Below are 19,178 nucleotides of genomic sequence, written 5' to 3' on the forward strand. Positions count from 1 at the left end.
GGGGAGACGAAGGAAGGACGAAGAGGAGAACAAAGAACATCAAACAATCAAGTAAAGACTTTCGCGATGAAACGATTCTTTGACCTTCTCTCTCTCTCTCTCTCTCTCTCTCTCTCTCTCTCTCTCTCTCTCTCTCTCTCTCTCTCTCTCTCTCTCTCTCTCTCTCTCTCTCTCTCTCTCTCTCTCTCTCTCTCTCTCTCTCTCCACGACGTAGAGAAAAAAGAAAACAGTCTGAGAAAGTGAAAACATATTAAGTAAATCTTTGGTACATAAGATAAAATAAGAACTTCTGAGAAAAAGAAATTAAAGAATTGAATTTCTACTTTCTAAAAAAATATATAATACTGAGAAAAATCAAATCCATGCTATCTAAGAAAATTTTAATCTTCTAAAAAAATAATAAGTTTGAATAAAGGAATACAAATAACGAAGTATCTGGTTCCTGAAAATCAAAGAAAACTGAGTAAAAATCAGATGATAAACCCCTAGTTCCTAAATAGACGTGATTCCGGGGAAAAGAAAATAAATAATAAAAATTTCTGGTTCCTAAAAAAATAATTAGTCCGATAAAAAGTGAAAACAAATAATCGAGCCTCTAGTAAAAAAAAAAAAAAAAATATATATATATATATATATATATATATATATATATATATATATATATATATATATATATATATATATATATATATATATATATATATATATATATATATATATATATATATATATATATATATATATATATATATATATATATATATATATATATATATATATAAGTCTAAGAAAAGGAAAACAAATAATCAAATATCCTGCTACAAATACAAAAAAGTTGAGAAAAAGACAAATTATTAAATATTTTTACTCCTCTTTATTTTTATCTTTATCCCTCTCTACTCTTTTATATAGGAGCAGCGACCAGCGGCATTTTGTTCATTCTCCCCCTCCCCCCCTTTTTTTTTGCCCTTGAGCTGCTCCCTTTACAGTAAATAAAACAAAACAAAACGTAATGTTCGGGAAAGAGAAAATAAATAACAAAATCTTAGGTTTCTGTTCACAAAGTCCTTCACCTCACTTTCCTTTGTTCCGGGAATGCCTCGCAAGGATACAGATAACACTGAAGAAAAAAACATCCCTCTTACAAAAATCCATTATTTACTTAGTCATCCTCACATACTTCACGATGCTTCAGAACACTGTCAAAAGGTCAACCCACAACACAAGGTCCTCATCTCATGCCGTTTCACATTACACCTTTCAGGGTCGCAACTCAATATTCATCAGAGAGAAATATTCCTTACATGCTTAACAATACTTCAGAGCACAATCAAAAGGCCAACCGGTTTCTCTTTCTCTGGATCTCGGCGTTCCAGTGAAGAGATTTAATATGGGACGGTGTAAAGGTGAACCACTCAAAGTAATGAAACCTTCGTCTGCAATCCCCTAGACTTCAATTGACCTTAACCTAGTGTGTGCGTGTGTGTGTGTGTGTGTGTGTGTGTGTGTGTGTGTGTGTGTGTGTGTGTGTGTGTGTGTGTGTGTGTGTGTGTGTGTGTGTGTGTGAAGGTTATGTAATTCACTAGAAGAAAAAAAAAACAGGTTAAGTGTGTGTTTCTGTATTCTTTGTCGTAGATTTCCTGCTACTATTCACTTTCTCCTTCTTCTATATACCTCCTCCTCCTCCTCCTCCTCCTCCTCCTCTTCCCTCCAACGTTCTAGTCCACATTCTTAACAACGAAAACACCATAAAAAAGTCCAAACACGGTAAAGTTTCTACGGGTAAACTTTAATAATTTTCAACCACCAGCACGAGGAGAAGGAGGAGGAGGAGGAGGAGGAGGGCTAAAGAGGTATATGAGCGTGGGTTAAGGAAGTTTAATTAATAGAGCGACAGAATTACCCGCTTTGGGATGGTTAATGATGAAGAGAGAGAGAGAGAGAGAGAGAGAGAGACGGCCTTCATTACCAATCAAAGTCTATTGCTGCATTTGAACTATTACACACACACACACACACACACACACACACAATGACTAAAGGCTCCTGTTATTGTTATTATTCTTTTTTTTTGTCGTTTACGTTGCTTTGATCTCCTTGTACCTAGAAACTGTGTCACCTCTCTCTCTCTCTCTCTCTCTCTCTCTCTCTCTCTCTCTCTCTCTCTCTCTCTCTCTCTCTCTCTCTCTCTCTCTCTCACAAAGTTCAGGGGTCACGGCACATGATACTGTCGCTTCGTGTCTGCCCGTCCGTCACCCTCCCGCCTCGCTCACATGATGGTCTTTGTGATAACTCAAATCTAGCGCTCCCTTCCCCTTCCCTTTCCTCTGGCTCTTCCTCTTCTTTTCCCACGTTCCGCCCGCTCCCGCTCTTCTTGTGTCTATCTGTCTGTTTGCGTGTCCTGGCTGGTTGTTTTTGCCTCTCTTTCCGTATCTTTCTGTCGTTCACTGTCAGTCACTCTTCCTTTTGCTTCGTTTTCTTTCTGTTTTCTTTACTTGCCTCTTTTCCTTTCTGTTTTCTTTACTTGTCTGTTTTCCTTTCTGTTTTCTTTACTTGTCTCTTTTTCCTTATTTTCTTTACTTGCCTCTTTTCCTTTCTGTTTTCTTTACTTGTCTGTTTTCCTTTCAGTTTTCTTTACTTGTCTGTTTTCCTTTCTGTTTTCTTTACTTGTCTCTTTTTCCTTGTTTTCTTTACTTGTCTCTTTTCCTTTCTGTTTTCTTTATTTGTCTCTTTTTCCTTGTTTTCTTTACTTGCCTCTTTACCTTTCTGTTTTCTTTACTTGTCTGTTTTCCTTTCTGTTTTCTTTACCTGTCTCTTTTTCCTTGTTTTCTTTACTTGCCTCTTTTCCTTTATGTTTTCTTTACTTGTCTGTTTTCCTTTCTATTTTCTTTATTTGTCTGTTTTCCTTTCTGTTTTCTTTACTTGTCTGTTTTCCTTTTCTGTTTTCTTTACTTGTCTGTTTTCCTTTCTGTTTTCTTTACTTGTCTCTTTTTCCTTGTTTTCTTTACTTGCCTCTTTACCTTTCTGTTTTCTTTACTTGTCTGTTTTCCTTTCTGTTTTCTTTACTTGTCTCTTTTTCCTTGTTTTCTTTACTTGCCTCTTTTCCTTTCTGTTTTCTTTACTTGTCTGTTTTCCTTTCTATTTTCTTTATTTGTCTGTTTTCCTTTCTGTTTTCTTTACTTGTCTCTTTTCCTTTCTGTTTTCTTTACTTGTCTGTTTTCCTTTCTGTTTTCTTTACATGTCTGTTTTCCTTTCTGTTTTCTTTACTTGTCTGTTTTCCTTTCTGTTTTCTTTACTTGTCTCTTTTTCCTTGTTTTCTTTACTTGTCTCTTTTCCTTTCTGTTTTCTTTACTTGTCTGTTTTCCTTTATTTTCTTTACTTGTCTCCTTTTCCTTGTTTTCTTTACTTGTCTCTTTTCCTTTCTGTTTTCTTTACTTGTCTCTTTTCCTTTCTGTTTTCTTTACTTGTCTGTTTTCCTTTCTGTTTTCTTTACTTGTCTGTTTTCCTTTCTGTTTTCTTTACTTGTCTCTTTTTCCTTGTTTTCTTTACTTGTCTCTTTTCCTTTCTGTTTTCTTTACTTGTCTGTTTTCCTTTCTGTTTTCTTTACTTGTTTCTTTTTCCTTGTTTTCTTTACTTGTCTGTTTTCCTTTCTGTTTTCTTTACTTGTCTGTTTTCCTTTCTGTTTTCTTTACTTGTCTGTTTTCCTTTCTGTTTTCTTTACTTGTCTCTTTTTCCTTGTTTACTTTACTTGTCTCTTTTCCTTTCTGTTTTCTTTACTTGTCTCTTTTTCCTTGTTTTCTTTACTTGTCTCTTTTCCTTTCTGTTTTCTTTACTTGTCTGTTTTCCTTTCTGTTTTCTTTACTTGTCTCTTTTTCCTTGTTTTCTTTACTTGCCTCTTTTCCTTTCTGTTTTCTTTACTTGTCTGTTTTCCTTTCTGTTTTCTTTACTTGTCTGTTTTCCTTTCTGTTTTCTTTACTTGTCTCTTTTCCTTTCTGTTTTCTTTACTTGTCTCTTTTTCCTTGTTTTCTTTACTTGCCTCTTTTCCTGTCTGTTTTCTTTACTTGTCTGTTTTCCTTTCTGTTTTCTTTACTTGTCTGTCTTCCTTTCTGTTTTCTTTACTTGTCTCTTTTCCTTTCTGTTTTCTTTACTTGTCTCTTTTTCCTTTTCTTTACTTGCCTCTTTTCCTTTCTGTTTTCTTTACTTGTCTGTTTTCCTTTCTGTTTTCTTTACTTGTCTCTTTTTCCTTGTTTTCTTTACTTGTCTCTTTACCTTTCTGTTTTCTTCACTTGTCTGTTTTCCTTTCTGTTTTCTTTACTTGTCTGTTTCCCTTCCTGTTTTCTTTACTTGTCTCTTTTTCCTTGTTTTTTTTACTTGTCTCTTTTTCCTTGTTTTCTTTACTTGCCTCTTTTCCTTTATGTTTTCTTTACTTGTCTGTTTTCCTTTCTGTTTTCTTTACTTGTCTGTTTTCCTTTCTGTTTTCTTTACTTGTCTGTCTTCCTTTCTGTTTTCTTTACTTGTCTCTTTTCCTTTCTGTTTTCTTTACTTGTCTCTTTTTCCTTGTTTTCTTTACTTGTCTCTTTTTCCTTGTTTTCTTTACTTGTCTCTTTTCCTTTCTGTTTTCTTTACTTGTCTGTTTTCCTTTCTGTTTTCTTTACTTGTCTGTTTTCCTTTCTGTTTTCTTTACTTGTCTGTTTTCCTTTCTGTTTTCTTTACTTGTCTGTTTTCCTTTGTTTTCTTTACTCGTCTCTTTTTCCTTGTTTTCTTTACTTGTCTCTTTTCCTTTCTGTTTTCTTTACTTGTCTGTTTTCCTTTCTGTTTTCTTTACTTGTCTGTTTTCCTTTCTGTTTTCTTTACTTGTCTCTTTTTCCTTGTTTTATTTACTTGTCTCTTTTCCTTTCTGTTTTCTTTACTTGTCTGTTTTCCTTTGTTTTCTTTACTTGTCTCTTTTCCCTTGTTTTCTTTACTTGTCTCTTTTCCTTTCTGTTTTCTTTACTTGTCTGTTTTCCTTTCTGTTTTCTTTACTTGTCTCTTTTTCCTTGTTTTCTTTACTTGCCTCTTTTCCTTTCTGTTTTCTTTTCTGTTTTCTTTACTTGTCTGTTTTCCTTTCTGTTTTCTTTACTTGTTTCTTTTTCCTTGTTTTCTTTACTTGTCTCTTTTCCTTTCTGTTTTCTTTACTTGTCTGTTTTCCTTTCAGTTTTCTTTACTTGTCTGTTTTCCTTTGTTTTCTTTACTTGTCTTTTTCCTTGTTTTCTTTACTTGTCTCTTTTCCTTTCTGTTTTCTTTACTTGTCTGTTTTCCTTTCTGTTTTCTTTACTTGTCTGTTTTCCTTACTGTTTTCTTTACTTGTCTGTTTTCCTTTCTGTTTTCTTTACTTGTCTCTTTTTCCTTGTTTTCTTTACTTGTCTCTTTACCTTTCTGTTTTCTTTACTTGTCTGTTTTCCTTTGTTTTCTTTACTTGTCTCTTTTTCCTTGTTTTCTTTACTTGTCTGTTTTCCTTTCTGTTTTCTTTACTTGTCTGTTTTCCTTTCTGTTTTCTTTACTTGTCTGTTTTCCTTTCTGTTTTCTTTACTTGTCTCTCTCTCCTTGTTTTCTTTACTTGCCTCTTTTCCTTTCTGTTTTCTTTACCTATCTGTTTTCCTTTCTGTTTTCTTTACTTGTCTGTTTTCCTTTCTGTTTTCTTGTCTCTTTTTCCTTGTTTTCTTTACTTGCCTCTTTTCCTTTCTGTTTTCTTTACTTGTCTGTTTTCCTTTCTGTTTTCTTTACTTGTTTGTTTTCCTTTCTGTTTTCTTTACTTGTCTCTTTTTCCTTGTTTTCTTTACTTGCCTCTTTTCCTTTCTGTTTTCTTTACTTGTCTGTTTTCCTTTCTGTTTTCTTTACTCGTCTGTTTTCCTTTGTTTTCTTTACTTGTCTCTTTTCCTTTCTGTTTTCTTTACTTGTCTCTTTTCCTTTGTTTTCTTTACTTGTCTCTTTTCCTTTGTTTTCTTTACTTGTCTCTTTTCCTTTCTGTTTTCTTTACTTGTCTCTTTTCCTTTGTTTTCTTTACTTGTCTCTTTTCCTTTCTGTTTTCTTTATTTGTCTCTTTTCCTTTCTGTTTTCTTTACTTGTCTCTTTTCCTTTCTGTTTTCTTTACTTGTCTCTTTTCCTTTCTGTTTTCTTTACTTGTTTCTCTTCCTTTCTCACCATATGAATCTTTCCTTGCCGTTCACTTTATCTTTTGTTTCGTTTTCTGTCTTTCCGCTCTTCTTTACGTAACTCTCTTTCCCAATCACTCTTTCTTTCTTTCTCCTTTTCTTTACTTCTCTCTCTCTCTCTCTCTCTCTCTCTCTCTCTCTCTCTCTCTCTCTCTCTCTCTCTCTCTCTCTCTCTCTCTCTCTGTCCGACATCTATTAGCACAGCGCCCACGTCCCTTTCAATTTCAAGTTTTAATTAATCGTCCTTAACAGGTGAATGACCAAATTAACAACACCATTTACCTGTTCTGAGGTAAAACACCTGGACGTGGAGGAGGGGGGGAGGGAAGGAGAGAGAGAGAGTGATGATGATGGTAATGATAATGATGATAGATGAGATAAACAATGACAGAGCAAACATCACCATCTCCACCACCATCAATAACAACAACAACTATAACAAAAAACAACAACGATAACAACAACCTCAATAACACATAACGATGACGGAAGGAATGACAACGAAGTACAACACTGGCATCGTCATCACTATCATCATCAGCATCGTCATTTTCAACAGTATTAACATCAGTAAAAATAAGTGAACAAACGAACTATATAGCTCCAGGGCATCAACACACACACACACACACACACACACACACACACACACACATACAAAGCATTCATCACAGACTTACCTTTAGCTCCTCCCCTCACACAATCCTCCTCCTCCTCCTCCTCCTTCCTCATCTGTTCCTTCCCTTTCCCCTCCTTTTTATGTTCTTTACTTAATTAGCACTTTTTTTCTTCCACCGTCTTCACTCATTTAACCATTCTCTCTCTCTCTCTCTCTCTCTCTCTCTCTCTCTCGCTCAAACACCCATAAACAAACGGACAAAGCCACCTGTTGCCTCGTCTCCCCTACACGCATTTACGCCCACATGCCTTGGTGCTGCAGAGGCGTAAGCGGGAGGGAGGGACAGAAAGAGGGAGAGAGAGGGAGAGAAAGAGAGAGAGAGAGAGAGAGATGCGTAGTCACGGGAGCGTCTTGCGTGGGTAGATAGACCGAAGACGCGTGGGCACTTCAAAGCAAGGGGGGGAGAGGGAGAGGGAAGGAGGGAGAGAGGGGGAGAGAGAGAGAGAGAGAGAGAGAGAGAGAGAGAGAGAGAGAGAGAGAGAGAGAGAGAGAGAGAGAGAGAGAGAGAGAAGAAAGAAAGGAGACAAACACACAAGCGGAAAAGGAAAAGAGAAAGGATGTATGGATATAAAAGGTTGATGAGAAAAAATAAAATAAAATAAAATGAAAAAGAAAATATGATGATAAAAGATTGACAGCTAGAGATATACACATAAAGAGAGAGAGAAGCAAAGAAAGAAAGAAAGAAAGAAAGAAAGAGGAAAAGAGAAAGGATGTACCTCAATAAAACAGAGATAGATAGAAGCGATGGAGAAAGAGAAAGAGAGAGAGAGAGAATGAAAAAATGAGAAAGATAAAGTATGACAGTTAAAGATTGACAAATAGATAGATAGAAAGAAAGAAAGTGAAAGAAAGAGAAAATGGAAAAGAGAAAGGATGGATGGCAGTAAAAGATAGATTGATGAGAGAGAGAGAGAGAGAGAGAGTGGTGGTGGTGGTGGAGGAGGAGGAGGAGGAGTAGGAGGAGGAAGAAAACGCAGAGGAGCTGGACATAAGCTGACGAGGAGGAGGAGAGGAGAAAGGCTAAAGATGAGTCGACAAGAGAAAAGAGAAATAGTTGAGGAAGAGGCATAAGAGGAGAAGAAAGGAAGGCATGGAGAGAAAAGAAGCTGAGAGGAGACAGAAGAAGAAAGAAAGAAGACAAGAATGAATATGAGGGAAAAGATGAACGTGATCCGCATCCAGAAAAAAGAGGAATAAAAGAGAAAGGGAAAACATGGAGACAGGAAGAGGAAGATGAGGAGACGGAAAGAGGAAGAGGAGGAGAAGGATAAGGGAGGAAAAGGAGGAGGAAAGTGAAGGAGAGCAGTAAGAAAAAAGGAATAGGAGACGGAAAGAGGAAGAGGAGGAGAAGGAAAAGGGAGGAAGAGGAGGAAGAGAGGAAAGTGAAGGGGAGGAAGAAAGAAGGAATGGGAGACGAAAAGAGTAAAAGGAGGAGAAGGAAAAGGGAGGAAGAGGAGGAGGAGGAGGAGGAGAGTGAAGGAAAGCAAGAAAGAATGAAGGACGGGCGCTGATGTATGGCGAGCAATCCGAGATCGAAACACACACACACACACACTACCCCTCCCCCCCCCGTTCCCCCACCCTCCACCACACACACGTACGCACACACACAGTCACGCACACACGCAGGCAGGCAGGAGGGAGAGGAACACGCCGCGACAGCATCAGTCCACCCGTGACCGCGAACCGAGAAGCACCTCCGCGCGCCGCTGCCACCAGTGTGTTTGTGTGTGTGTGTGTGTGTGTGTGTGTGTTAGTGCCCGTCCGTCTGTCTACCCCGCGACGCTGACCTACTGGGACGGGGAGAGTAGACGGAGAGAGATGGAGGGATAGACAGAACACTAACAGCACCTCTCTCTCTCTCTTCGTTTCGTCCCCTTTCCATCCTTCCGTTCTTCCGTTCATTGTCAAATTATCTTTTTCTCGTGACAAAAAATGTTATTCTTCGATGTCTAGAGTTGTGAAGCGAAGAAAAGACAGGGAGAGGCAGAGAGACAGAGAGAGAACACTAACACGGTGTATCTCTTCTCTCACTTCTTCCCCTTTTCATTGTTCCGTTTATTGTAATTCAAATCTCCCTCGTGGTAAAGTGGTATTTCTGAGTGTCTTCGAGTTGTGACAGGGGTATAGGAACGGGGAGAGAGAGAGACAGGCAGGTAGAGAAAACACTAACGCGATCTCTCTCTCTCTCTCTCTCTCTCTCTCTCTCTCTCTCTCTCCTTTCCTTTCTTCCCCTTCCCTTTCTTCCGTTTAATGCCATTCGAGTCTTCCAAATGATCCTCCTTCCTTAGTGATAAAGTGTTACTCTTCGGCATATGAGTTGTGACGGGGAGGAGAGACGGGAGGAGAGACAGACAGACAGGTAAACAGAATCCCAGCGCGGTCTCTCTGTTTCCGTCCCTTCTCTCCTCTGCGCAATTCCAGTATTCCTAATTATATTCTTTTCCCAACTTGTGATAAAAGTGTTGTACCGCGGCGTTTAAACGTTTGGACAGAAAAGAGAAACAGGAAGAGTGACAGACAGGGAACATCCACCGTCTCTGTACCTTTCTCCTATCCTTCGTCCTTATATTGAAGTTCCTGTTTTCCTGTTTATCTTCTTTCTCGATCTCGTGACAAAAAAAGCTAATTCGATGTCTTCAAGTTTGAACAGGATAGACAGACAGAAGAACACTCGTACCTTCTCTGCCCCTTCCTTTCTTCCATCGTCTCTACATTATAATTCCTGTTTCACTAATTATTTTATTTCTCAAACTCGTGACAAAAAAGTGCTATTCCTCGATGTCTAAAAGTTTGGACAGGAAAGGGAGACAGGGACTGACAGACAGACAGAGAACAACACTCGTGCCTTCTCTCTCCCTTCCTCTCTACATTGCAGTCCCAGTTTTCCTAATTATCTTCTTTCCCTAACTTGTGACAAAGTAGGGTTATCGAGCGACGTCTGAAAGTTGGGTCAGGATAGGGAGACAGACAGACAGATAGACAGACAGATGGACAGAGCACGAACCCGATCTGCCTGTCCCCATTCCTACTCACATTCCTTCCTTCCTTTGTCCCTCTAGATTGTAATTAGCATCTTCAGAATTACCTTCACTTAACTCCTGAGAAATTACTGATCGCCTGTCTAATGTTGAAGTGGTGGGACGGAAAGAGGAAATGGAGAGAGAGAGAGAGAGAGAGAGAGAGAGAGAGAGAGAGAGAGAGAGAGAGAGAGAGAGAGAGAGAGAGACCATCATTACCGTTTCTTCCTTCCCATTCCTACTTTTTCACTCAGACTAATTACCTTCACTTAACTCCTGAGAAAATGTTGGTAACCTGTCTAGCGTTGAAGTGGTGGGACGGGAAGAGATGGGGAGAGAGAAAAATAGACAGACAGGACATTATAACCGTTTCTTCATTCCCATTCCTACTTTTTTCCTTCTTCATCTAGCCTGCAATTCCACTCCGTCAAATTATCTCTACTTCTTAAATCCTGGAAAATACTGATTGATTGTCTACTGTTAAAATGGTGGGACGGAAAGAGTATATGGAGAGAGAAACAGAGAGAAAAACAAACTTAAGTACCGTCTCTGTTCCCATTCCTACCTTCGTATCTTCGTAATTATCTCTTCTCTCTAACTCTAATTATCTCTTCTAAAATAGCAATCGTATGTCTAAAGCTGAAATGGTGGAAAGAAAAGAGGAGATGGAGAGACAGACAGATCGTGATTAGTTTCTCTGTTCTTCCTAATTATCTCTTCTCTCTAACCCTAATTATCTCTTCTAAAATAGCAATCGTATGTCTAAAGCTGAAATGGTGGAAAGAAAAGAGGAGATAGAGAGACAGACAGAGGGACAGATCGTGATTAGTTTCCCTGTTCTTCCACCTTCGCATCTTCCTAATTATCTCTTCTCTCTAACTCTGATTATCTCTTCTAAAATAGCAATCGTATGTCTAAAGCTGAAATGGTGGAAAGAGGAGATGGTGAGACAGACAGACAGATCGTGATTAGTTTCTCTGTTCTTCCTAATTATCTCTTCTCTCTAACTCTAATTATCTCTTCTAAAATAGCAATCGTATGTCTAAAGCTGAAATGGTGGAAAGGAAAGAGCAGATGGAGATTAGTTTCCCTATTCTTCCAACTTCGTTTTTTCATCTCCTGTCTAATGTGTGAGAAAATACTGATTGTCTGTCTGTCGCTAAGCTTCTGGGACGGAGACAGTAGACAGGGACACAAACAGACGGACATATCATGATTAGTCTGTCTGTTTCCATTCCAACCTTATTATCATCCGAATTTTCTCTTCTCTCTAATGGTTGAGATAACAGTGATAGTCTGTCTAATTATGAAATGTTGGAATGGAAAGAGTAGACGGAGAAATAGACAGAGAGATTATGATTACCGTCTCTCTATCTCTATTCCTACCTTCGTATCGCGTGGGAAAATAGTGATCGCCTGTCTGTCGCTAAACCGCTGGGACGGAAAGAGGAGACGGGGAGACAAACAGACAAATAGAACTCAGGCATGGTCTCTCTCTCTCTCTCTCTCTCTCTCTCTCTCTCTCTCTCTCTCTCTCTCTCTCTCTTTATCTATCTATATCTATTTATCTATCGTTCTATCTTTTACTATCATTTATTTTTCTTCCTTATTTTTCTCTTTCTATCTATCTATGTATTTGTCTGTTTATCTATTGCTGACATACATTCTCTCTCTCTCTCTCTCTCTCTCTCTCTCTCTCTCTCTCTCTCTCTCTCTCTCTCTCTCCCTCTCTCTCTCTCTCTCTCTCCTGCCTTCCTTTGCTTCTGTAGATTGCAATTCGTGTCTTACCAATTCTCTCTTCTCTCTAATCCTTGACTAGTGCTGAATTGCTGGGATGGAGAGAGGATGAAGGGGAGGCAAACAGACAGACAGAATTCACGCACGGATTCTCTCTCTCTCTCTTTCCTGACTTCTTTTGGTTTTGTAGATTGCAATTCGTGTCTTACCAATTCTCTCTTCTCTCTAATCCTTGACTAATACTGAATTGCTGGATGGAGAGAGGATGAAGGGAAGACAAACAGACAGACAGACCTCACGCACGGCCTCTCCCTCTCTCCCTCTTCCTCTTCCTCCCTTCCTTCCCCGGCCTCTCCCTCTCTCCCTCTTCCTCTTCCTCCCTTCCTTCCCCGGCCTCTCCCTCTCTCCCTCTTCCTCTTCCTCCCTTCCTTCCCCGGCCTCTCCCTCTCTCCCTCTTCCTCTTCCTCCCTTCCTTCCCGGCCCTCCTCTCTCCCTCTTCCTCTTCCTCCTTCCTTCCCTCTCCCTCTCCCTCTCTCCTCTTCCTCTTCCTCCTTCCTTCCCTCTCCCTCTTCCTCTTCCTCCTTCCTTCCCGGCCTCTCCCTCTCCTCTTCCTTCCTCCCTTCCTCTTCCTCTTCCTCCTTCCCTCCTCCCCGGCCTCTCCCTCTCTCCCTCTTCCTCTTCCTCCCTTCCTTCCCCGGCCTCTCCCTCTCTCCCTCTTCCTCTTCCTCCCTTCCTTCCTCCCCGGCCTCTCCCTCTCTCCCTCTTCCTCTTCCTCCCTTCCTTCCTCCCCGGCCTCTCCCTCTCTCTCTCTTCCTCCCTTCCGTCCTCCCCGGCCGCTCCCTCTCCCTCTTCCTCTTCCTCCCTTCCTTCCTCCCCGGCCTCTCCTCTCTCCTCTTCCTCTTCCTCCTTCCTCCCTCCCTCCCTCTCTCTCTTCCTCTTCCTCCCTTCCTTCCTCCCCGGCCTCTCCCTCTCCTCTCTCCCTCTTCCTCTTCCTCCTTCCTTCCTCCCAGCCTCTCCCTCTCTCCTCTTCCTCCTTCCTCCCTTCTCCTCCTTCCTCTCCCTCTTCTCTTCTTTCCTCCTTCCTTCCTCCCTGCCTCTCCCTCTCCCTCTTCCCCTTCCTCCCTTCCTTCCTTCCTGTCCAACTCTGCGCACGTCGCCTCAAAACACGTTATATATATATTTTTTTTTCAGTGTTCCATGTTTTTATTTCGTGTTCCATTTTCTGTTATTGCTTTGTGGTGGCGCGTGTCTGTTCTCCAGTTTGCCTTTTTTGTTTGTCTGTTTGTTTTTCGTGTTAACAAGTCAGTGGATAAACGATAACGAAGAGAAGGAAGAATGGGAAGGTAAGTTGAGGAGAAAGTCTTGAATAACGAAATAGATGAAAAAGAAAAAAAGTACGAGTTGGACAGGTGGAAATGAAGGAGGAGGAGGAGGAGGAGGAAGAGGAGGAGGAAGAAGGAAGTGTCACGTGAGTTTCGTAAATCAATCAAGCAAGTGACATGGAAACCACCACAGACCCATCTCTCTCTCTCTCTCTCTCTCTCTTGTTCTCTATATTTTACCGCCATTAATCTCATTCTTTTTCTTTCTTTCTTTTCTACTTTCTTTCTATCTCACTCCCTCTCTATCTATCTCTGTTTGTCTATCTTTTACTATCATCCATTCTTTCTTTCTCTCATTCCTTTCTTCTCTCTCTATCTTTTATTGTCATCCATTTTTTCTCTATCTTTTTCTTTCTCTCTCAATCTTTTACGTATCTCTCAGTCTGTCTTTTTTTATTGTCATGCATTCTTTCTCTCTGTCTATCTATCTATCAATTCATCTTTTACTACCGTCCACCCTTTCTCTTTGCCTTACTCTTCTTTTCCGCTGTCTATTTATCTATGTATCTCCCTGTCTTTCTATATTTTAGTCATACATTCTTTCTCTCCCTCTCTCCCTCTCTATTGATCTATCCATCTATCTATCTATCTTCGTCTTTGTCCTTCCTTCACTTCCTTTCTCCTCGATGCAGCAAGTAGAGAGAGAGAGAGAGAGAGAGAGAGAGAGAGAGAGAGAGAGAGAGAGAGAGAGAGAGAGAGAGAGAGAGAGAGAGAGAGAGAGAGAGAGAGAGAGAGAGAGAGAGAGAGAGAGAGAGAGAGAGAGAGAGAGAGAGAGAGAGAGAGAGAGAGAGAGAGAGAGAGAGAGAGAGAGAGAGAGAGAGAGAGAGAGAGAGAGAGAGAGAGAGAGAGAGAGAGAGAGAGAGAGAGAGAGAGAGAGAGAGAGAGAGAGAGAGAGAGAGAGAGAGAGAGAGAGAGAGAGAGAGAGAGAGAGAGAGAGAGAGAGAGAGAGAGAGAGAGAGAGAGAGAGAGAGAGAGAGAGAGAGAGAGAATATTAACTGTAATCATCATTTAATCGAGTATGATATTATGAATGGTTAGTTTTATCAGACCTCGTGTGTGTGTGTGTGTGTGTGTGTGTGTGTGTGTGTGTGTGTGTGTGTGTGTGTGTGTGTGTGTGTCATGAATTTCCCTTCAATATTCATAAACCGCTTACTTCTCCCTCTGTTTCATCTCTCTCTCTCTCTCTCTCTCTCTCTCTCTCACACACACACACACACACACACACACACACACACCACACCTTCACCTCTTACTTAATCAACCTCAAGACTACAAGAACAGGGAAGGAAAGGAATCGGATCGCACCCCGGCTGATTAAACCCGAGGGGATTCACTTCGCTTAACTCGTGCTTCCTTAACCTTTTGCGACCGGTGAAGTTAATTAAGTCTTTGGCCACGTAAGCTCAGGTGTGGAGTGACGGAGTGAGGTTATGTAAGGTTGGTTTGGTCATGTAAGGTTGGTGAATGTTAGGTTAGGTTGGTGTGGTCATGTAAGGTTGGTGAATGTTAGGTTAGGTTGGTGAGGTTATGTAAGGTTGGTGAATGTTAGGTTAGGTTGGTGTGGTCATGTAAGGTTGGTGAATGTTAGGTTAGGTTGGTGTGGTCATGTAAGGTTGGTGAATGTTAGGTTAGGTTGGTGAGGTTATGTAAGGTTGGTGAATGTTAGGTTAGGTTGGTGAGGTTATGTAGGGTTGGTGAATGTTAGGTTAGGTTGGTGAGGTTATGTAAGATTGGTGAATGTTAGGTTAGGTTGGTGAGGTTATGTAAGGTTGGTGAATGTTAGGTTAGGTTGGTGAGGTTATGTAGGGTTGGTGAATGTTAGGTTAGGTTGGTGAGGTTATGTAAGGTTGGTGAATGTTAGGTTAGGTTGGTGAGGTTATGTAAGGTTGGTGAATGTTAGGTTAGGTTAGTGTGGTCATGTAAGGTTGGGGAATGTTAGGTTAGGTTAGGTGAGGTTATGTAAGGTTGGTGAATGTTAGGTTAGGTTGGTGAGGTTATGTAAGGTTGGTGAATGTTAGGTTAGGTTGGTGAGGTTATGTAAGATTGGTGAATGTTAGGTTAGGTTAGGTGAGGTTGGTTAGGGTAGATTAGGTTAGGTTGGATAATGTTATGGTAGGTTAGGTTAGGTGAGGTTGGTTGATGTTAGGGTAGGTTAGGTAAGGTTCAGTAAGGTTGGATTATGATACATTGGTTAATATTAAAGTAGATTATGTTAGATTGTGTGTAAAGTTTGACTGAGATTAGGCTACATTATTCAAAGTTTTGTTAGGGTAGGTAAAGTTGAATATTGTTTGAATATGTTAGGTTGGGTATGGTTGTATTATATTTGGTAAGGCTGTATTATGTTAAAGTAGGTTAGTATAAAATGGGGTATGGTTTAATTGTGTTAGGTAAGGTTGGATAATGTTAAATTAGGTTAGGTTAAGTTCAGTAAGGTGTGATTATGTTGGGTAGGGTTGGATTATGTTAAAATAGGTTAGCATAGATTTGGTAAAAGCTAATTACGTAATGCAAGGTTGGATAATATTAGGCTACGTTAGTATAGGTTCGGTTAGGTCTGATTAGGGTTAAATTAATATATTATTCATAGTTCCGTACGGTTAGGTAAGTAAGGTAAGTTTGTGTTAGGCTAAGTTAGGTAAGGTTCGGTAGAGTGTAATCAGGTTTTGTTTATATAATTCGAAGTTCCAGTAGGTTAGGTAAGGTTGGCTAATTTTAGACTAGGTTAAAATAAGTTTGGTGAAGGTTAGAATACATTGTTGAAAGCTCAGCAACGTTAAGGAAGGTTGTGCTCCGCTGGGTTAGGTGGGAAGACGAAGTGAGGTTCAGCTGGTTGTGTTGTGTTAGTCTGGGCTACGCTGGGTTAGGTTAGGTTAGGTTAGGTTAGGTGGGAAGACGAGGAGAGGTTCAGCTGGTTGTGTTAGTCTGGGCTACGCTGCGTTGGGTTAGGTTAGGTTAGGTTAGGTTAGGTGGGAAGACAAGGAGAGGTTCAGCTGGTTGTGTTAGTCTGGGCTACGCTGCGTTGGGTTAGGTTAGGTTAGGTTAGGTTAGGTGGGAAGACAAGGAGAGGTTCAGCTGGTTGTGTTAGTCTGGGCTACGCTGCATTGGGTTAGGTTAGGTTAGGTGGGAAGACGAGGAGAGGTTCAGCTGGTTGTAATTTGTTAGTCTGGCTACGTTAGGTTAGGTTAGGTTAGGTTAGGTGGGAGGACGAGGAGAGGTTCAGCTGGTTGTCCTGTGTAAATCTGGGCTACGTTAGGTTAGGTTAGGTTAGGTTAGGTGGGAGGAAGAGGTGAGGTTCAGCTGGTTGCGTTGTGTTGGTCTGGGCTACGTTAGGTTACGTTAGGTTAGGTTAGGTGGGAGGACGAGGAGAGGTTCAGCTGGTTGCGTTGTGTTGGTCTGGGCTACGCTGTTTTTATCGCAAATAGAAAACGTTTATGTTATTACACGTTCATTATAAGGCAAAAATAGAGCGGTGTTTTTATGAAAGGTTGGAAATCTAATAAGAGAAGAAAATAAAATCCTTTCACGGGAGGGATTGAAACTGAGGAGAGTTTTAATTATCATGTTATGATGATGGTAATAACAATTATAATAACGATTATAAAAACAATAATAATAACAATAATAATGATAATGACACCTCCTCCTCCTCCTCTTCTCCCTCTTCCTCCTCATCGACCTCCTCCTCTTCCTCTTCTTCTTCCTCCTTCTCCTCCTCCTCCTCCTACTACTACTACAACTACTGCTGCTACTAGACTACTACTACTACTATTACTACTACTACTACTACTACTACTACTTCTACTACTACTACTACTACTACTACTACTATTACTACTACTACTACTACTACTACTACTTCTATAATAAATAATAATAAGAAAAGGTAATAATCTTGTCACCTAATAATACCTTGTTGTCACATGTTTCCAGAAAATATCGATGAGAAAAAAGAGCCGAGAGAGGAAGCGACGAAAGGAGGGAGGGAGGGAGGGAGGGAGGGAGGGACGTAAAGGAGGAGGAAAAGGCACGGAAAATTGAGACTTTTATTAAGGCTTCAGATGGTGACGGTGATGAGAGAGAGAGAGAGAGAGAGAGAGAGAGAGAGAGAGAGAGAGAGAGAGAGAGAGAGAGAGAGAGAGAGAGAGAGAGAGAGAGAGAGAGAGAGAGAGAGAGAGAGAGAGAGAGAGAGAGAGAGAGAGAGAGAGAGAGAGTGGTACTTCAGAAAGCTTGGGGAGAGGAAGATCAATAGTGAAATGGACAGTTCTGAAGACGTCAAAAAATAAATTGAATCTACATTTTCATTTCTTCCGCCGGTAAAGGTTGGAAAAAACATCTCGTTATGGGAGGAGGTAGAAAAAAAGAAATGAAACGTGAGGTCAGGTGCGGTTGAAGGGGAGGTAAGAGTGGTGGTGATGATGATGATGATGATGATGATGATGATGATGAAAGTAAAGATAGGTCATACCGTATAGTTCTGATAACAATGATAATGAAATTAGGTCATAAAAAGACATTACGTCGATAATTATGATGATGGTGATGAAGATGATGATAATGATAATAATAATAATAATAATTATAATAATAATAATAATAATAATAATAATAATAATAATAATAATAATAATAAAAGAAACAAAGTCATGAAAAAAATATGAAAAGTAACACAAAAATATGAACAAGAAACAAAAACAATAACAACCACAACAACAACAACTATAACAACAAAAAACAGCCCACCCAACACACACACACACACACACACACACACACACACACACACACACACACACACACGACCTCCCCCCCCACACACACACGATCCCCCCCCCCACACACACACACAGGAGAAAACCATATACAAAAAACAAACAAACAAATAAATCACATCAAACGACCTCTAACACTCGGACGGATTTCTCGTAAAAATCCTAAATTCCCGAAGTCGGTCACGCGTCAGGAATGGGAATGAGTCTTGTCACGCGAAGGTAAGCCCCGCCCACTTGCCCTTCCGCGAGAGAGAGAGAGAGAGAGAGAGAGAGAGAGAGAGAGAGAGAGAGAGAGAGAGAGAGAGAGAGAGAGAGAGAGAGAGAGAGAGAGAGAGAGAGAGAGAGAGAGAGAGAAAAAAGTATGACAGTAAAAGATTGACAGAAAGAGAAATACATAGAGTGAAAAAGAGAGAGAGAAAGAAAGGGAAAGTAAAAAAGGTGAAGGGAAAGGATGAATGGCAGTAAAAGATGAATAGATAGATAGAGCGATATATAAATAGAGAAAAAGAGAGAAAGAGAATAAAAATACGCAAATTGAGATAACCAGTGAATTAACTAAACCAGGCAAGAAATTCAGCATGACACCACGGGCTAGTTGACAGCTTGCATGACTGACTGACTGACTGATTAATTGAATGATATAAAAAGCCGATAAAAATGAATTACTGGCTCCCATTAATCACAAAACAACAAAACTCTAACCTTCTGTTCTAACTATTTACCCAAAAGATACAGGTGCCATTTAGTTTTTCAGTTATATAAGGATAGGAGAGGATAAATAACAGGAAAATGGGAAGTAAACAGCTAGGAAGCAATATCGGTAGGAATAGAATAATGTAAAATCAGGAGAGGCGAAACAAAAGGCGAGGCAATGCTAATAAACGATAGGAAAGGAGAGGTAACAAAAAGGTGATGTAAAGCAAAAGTTATAAAAAAGGGAACAAAAAGGAAAGGTAGGGTCAGGTGAGGCAAGGTAAGATAAGATAACGTAAAGTGACAGTAAGGTAAGAATATGGGTTAGGTATGATCAGGTGAGTCAAGGCAAGGTAAGGTAAGGTGAGTGGGGTAGAAATAGGCGTAGGTAAGATCAGTCAAGGTAAGGTAACGTAGAGTGAGAGTAAGGTAAGACTAGGGATAAGTAAGGAGATAAGGCAAGGTTAGGTAAGTTTATGCAAGGTAAGGTGAATGGGGTAATAATAGGGGTAGGTAAGGTCAGACGAGGTAAGGTAGGGCAAGGTAACGTAAATTGGGAGTAAAGTAAGACTAGGGATAGGTAAGGAGAGAAAAGGCAAGGTTAGGTGAATGGGGTAAAAACAGGGATAGGTAAGGTCAGAAAAGGTAAGGTAACGTAAATTGAGAGTAAGGTAAGAATAGGGATAGGTAAAGAGGGGTGA

The 19,178-nt window shown here is 40.1% G+C and overlaps 1 protein-coding gene and 1 long non-coding RNA gene across 2 annotated transcripts in view; one reads left to right on the forward strand and one right to left on the reverse strand.

Moving 5' to 3' along the window:
• The window catches only part of LOC126998008 (uncharacterized), an 83,409-nt gene that overhangs the window by 548 nt on the left and 63,683 nt on the right, over positions 1-19,178 (reverse strand). The window lies entirely within an intron of this gene.
• The window catches only part of LOC126998003 (uncharacterized), a 59,636-nt gene continuing 48,957 nt past the window's right edge, over positions 8,500-19,178 (forward strand). Inside the window, exon 1 of the mRNA XM_050859275.1 lies at positions 8,500-8,591. The gene's annotated coding sequence lies outside the window, so the exon portion shown is untranslated. The remainder of the gene's footprint in view (positions 8,592-19,178) is intronic.

This window comes from Eriocheir sinensis, chromosome 13 (assembly GCF_024679095.1).
Source record: "Eriocheir sinensis breed Jianghai 21 chromosome 13, ASM2467909v1, whole genome shotgun sequence".
Lineage (NCBI taxonomy): Eukaryota > Metazoa > Arthropoda > Malacostraca > Decapoda > Varunidae > Eriocheir > Eriocheir sinensis.